This window comes from Lithobates pipiens, unplaced genomic scaffold (genome assembly GCF_037356315.1).
Source record: "Lithobates pipiens isolate NorthernLeopardFrog02 unplaced genomic scaffold, aLitPip1_a1.2 Scaffold_18, whole genome shotgun sequence".
NCBI lineage: Eukaryota > Metazoa > Chordata > Amphibia > Anura > Ranidae > Lithobates > Lithobates pipiens.
In genome coordinates, this window is record NW_027507758.1 from 587,552,714 (window position 1) to 587,557,045 (window position 4,332).

The 4,332-nt window shown below is 43.7% G+C and overlaps 1 non-coding gene across 1 annotated transcript; it reads left to right on the top strand.

Annotated features, from left to right (window-relative positions):
- Positions 1-1,929: 1,929 nt before the first annotated feature.
- Positions 1,930-2,001, top strand: TRNAD-GUC (transfer RNA aspartic acid (anticodon GUC)). Its single transcript has one exon. It is a non-coding gene; the product is annotated as a tRNA-Asp (tRNA).
- The last annotated feature ends 2,331 nt before the right edge of the window (positions 2,002-4,332 follow it).

Consider the following 4,332-nt stretch of genomic DNA (forward strand, 5'->3'; position numbering starts at 1 on the left):
CCCTGCCACAACTTCCAGAGGTGCTGATCAAAAGGCCAACTTTGTCATCAATGTTCATTAGAGGTGATGCTTGGTATTTTAAATCAACTATGATATGATAGGGATTCCTCCCTACGCTACGTGCATGGGGGGCTGGACTTAAAATTGAAAAATACCCTAACAATGCACTTTCTCCAGTTGCCCCCTTGTGGTTGAACCCCACCCTGGAGCAGTTTTACAAACTACCTGAACCCCATGCTTGGACTAAGTTCAACATTAAAACAGTGGACCAAGTAATCTCCAACCAATCTCTGGCTCCACTCCCCAAATTGATCTCTGATTTCAACATCCCGCAGAGCTATTTTTTTAGATATATACAACTCTTCCATGCCTTCAGTTGCCAGTTCTCCCCCCCAGGTTGTCCAATCCACACTAGAGGACCTCCTCAAGTCCAGATGAAAATAAGCCCACCTCGAAACTTTACTCCCATTTGATAATGACCTCCCTCCCTACTTTGGAAAAACTCAGGAACAAATGGATGCGTGGCATTCCCTATTTTGACAATGGTGATTGGGATGACATGTGGTACTTCCCTTTCAGATCCCTGGTCTCCTTGAGAGATCAACTAATACAGTTCAAGATGGTCCACCGAGCATATTTTACCCCATACAGATTGCACAAAATAAACCCCGCCTCCCCCCCAGGGTGTTGGAGTTGTGGGACAATACCGGGTGACTTCACTCATATTTTTTGGACCTGCCCAGCCATTGTCGACTATTGGTGGGAGATATTAAGGGTCATAACACAGGTCACCACCATATCGCTCCAACACTCTATAGAAATTTGCATACTGGGCCTGATAGAACATATAATTCCCACTGTGGCATGGCGCACCCTGGTTGGGCTATTTCTCTTTTACGCCATAGCCCTCAGCTGGCGTAAGCCAACTCCTCCTCCTCTCTCCCTGTGGAAAAAATTGGTCAACAACGGCCTGCCTCTTTACAAGGACTGCTTTGTTAATAGGGGTTGCCCGCAAAAATATGACAAGGTCTGGTCCAAATGGCTGGTGAACACCTCCACAGCCTCAGACCCACATCCTACTTAACACATTATCTTCGGCTAATGAATAGGAATCTGCATCTGTGAAAATATCATATATTTCTGAGATACATGTTTTAGCTCCTCACTGTCGTACTGCACATGGTGACAGCTCTTTGTGACCGCTGTGATGCCTTAAATTCTCTGACATGTTTTATGTAACTACCTGCCTTATATCATAACTCTGTACTCACCAACTCTTGTCATGACCAATATATGTTGTTTTTTTTTGTTTAATGTTTAATGTTTAATGTTTAAATCTCTCAATAAACAGATTTTCAAAAAAAAAAAAAATGTCCTCCCTATAAAATAGTTACATACAGTAGTTTGTAAAGGTTTAAAAAAAAGATATAGGTCCATCCAGTTAAACCTCTGTTTGTATGTTTGTGTTTATTGCTTTTCATTATAAGTGATAAAGTTCTGTATGCTTCTAGTAATAATAACGTGACTCAGAAGTGCTAAAAATTATTTATTAAGAAAAGCTAAAACTCAACATAACACAGAAACAGAAATTAAAAAATTAACACAGAAAAGGGGGACATATTTGTTTAACTAGTTAAGGACCAAGCCTAGTTTTCAGACTTGGTGTTTACAAGTTAAAATCATATTTTTTTGCTAGAAAATTACTTTGAACCCCCAAACATTATTTTTTTTCTTATTTATTTTACTTTTTATTTTTTATTTCTGCACTGTCCTTTTAAAAAAAAACCTCTCTTGCCCCTGATAAAAGTGCAAGCGCGGGCGAGACCGAGGTTCAATCAGCTAACAGGGAGCTGCGTTTTCGTTTTCCAGTGCACTTCACCGGCTACGCTCAACTCGAGGGAGACGACGATAGCAAAGGCAACCAAGTGGTCCTCGTTAGTATAGTGGAGAGTATCCCCGCCTGTCACGCGGGAGACCGGGGTTCGATTCCCCGACGGGGAGATGCCTTTTCCTTTTCTACCCATGAACCGATACAACATACCGGCTACGCTCAGCTCAAGAAAGGCGAAGAAAGTAACAGTGGCGTTGGCTGCCATGCGGTCCATGCGAATCTGCCACAGAGACCACTTTTATCTGCCATTGAAGAGGATATCGAGGTTATGGCAGCTAGCTGCTGCCATAACAACGGTATTCCACTTCAAACAGCTGCCATAAATTGAAGGCGGGTGCGGTCTGCAAAATATTGGTATATAAATGAAAAGAAAATTTGGGTAGTAAAAAATGATGTTAGTGAGCGAATGGCAGTGTACTAAAAAGTTAAATCTAAACAGTATATGTTACATAAAAATCAATGCAGTATCATATAAGTCTTCAGAAAGGCACATATGTGATAAAAGCAATCCTTCAATAGATCAATCAATGACCCATATACAGTAGGTCTGTAAAGAAGACCGTTGGGCTAAATCAGTGTCACATCCAAACCATCAAGCCAGATATTAAAGTGGTTGTAAAGCCAAAATATTTTTTTACTAAAAAAGCTAAAAAATGTTTAGTGTCAGCACCTCCCTCACCCTTCCCCCCCTTTTACTTACCTGAGCCCTCATTGGATCCATCACCATGCACATCTGCAGCTCTTCTCTCCCCTCACTTCCGGGTCTTACTGGCTTTGTTGGGGCACTGGTAGCCATTGGCTCCCAGAGATGACAATCAAAGCCAGTGATGGGGGAGCGAGGGGACAGGGCAGAGTCCCGCTGTCTGTGTCAATGGACGCAGCAGCGGGGCTCGGGTGCAAGCATGAATGAGTGCCCTCATGGGAAGTGGCTTCCTATTGGGGCACTGGACCGGAGCGCCGGTGGGAGACCCGAGAAAAGGACGTTTGAGCCAAGGTAAGTATAGAGATTTTTTTTTAAATACCTTTACAATCAATTAAACAAACTCAAAGATAAGAGAAGATTTATTGTTAATCCACCTTCAAAGTAACAATTCTAAGTAACCAATTAGTCTGACAAGTGCATTTATGTGTTGGCTGTACTGACTTGCAGTAAATAGTTGTCAACTTTTTAAAGAGGTTGAAAAGGTATAAGGCAGCCATCCTTATGCCCTGTACACACGGTCGGACTTTGCGACGGAAAATGTGCGAACGGATCTTGTTGTCGGAAAATCCGACCGTGTGTGGGCTCCATCTGACTTTTTCCGTCGGATTTTCCAACAAACAAAGTTTGAGAGCAGGATCTAAAATTTTCTGACAACAAAATCCGATTGCATAAATTCTGATCGTGTGTAGACAATTCCGACGGAGAAAGTGCCACGCATGCTTAGAATAAACTAAGAGGTGAAAGCTATTGGCTACTGGCCCATTTATAGTTCCCTCGTTATGTGTTTGACATCACCGCGTTCAGAATGATCAGATTTTCTGACAACTTTGTGCGACCGTGTGTATGCAACACAAGTTTGGGCCAAAATCCGTCTGAAAAAATCGATTGGATTTTGTGGTCGTAATGTTCGACCGTGTGTACAGGGCATTATACTTACCCGAGCCCCATTCCAATCCACTGCTATGGCCAAGAGTAGTGGCTCTCTTCTCTCGCTGTCTTCGCACTCGGCACGTGTATAATGCATACAGTCTTGTCACCATAAGCCAGCAGAGATTATAGGCTAAAGACTCATAGCCAATCAAAGTTGCCTTGTGATTACTGTGATGGCCAATCACAGTGATCACAAATGTAAACAGTACTACTGCTGCAGAGGGAGGCTTTGTTCAAGGTAGGGGTAGGGGTAGGGGCGGTTGAAATGCTGCTGACTGTTAACCACTTCAATACTGGGCACTTATACACCCTTCTTGCCCAGACCAATTTTCAGCTTTCAGCACTCTCGCACTTTGAATGCCAATTACTCAGTCAGAGCGAATGTCATTAGTAATTTTGGTTGCTGTGTGAGCAAGGCCCCTCTCAAGTAATTCTGATAGCTTCAGGATCAGATCTCCTGGATTCTTGGGTATATTTGGGTCTGGGCCTCCTGGGGTGTTTATGGCGTTCAGGTGGAGAGGAGAAGCTCCCAAAGGTGAAAGCATGTAATTGTCAATCGATCGCTCTATAAGCGATTCTGTAGAGGCAGGAAATGGGGTCATAGAGTGGGAGATGCTGGGGATTACCTGGGGGGTGAAGGCCAATGTGGCTGGAGCAATGCCTTGCCTGTTTTCTGCTTGTCCCTCTGTGTGCATGTCTTGTGGCTGAGACACGGCCGCTATCTTGGGTTCGGCCTGAATTCCCTCGGTGGAGAATTACAGTCCCAGATCCTGGTGGGCTGAGCTGCCTAGAATGGGGTTGTTGCTGG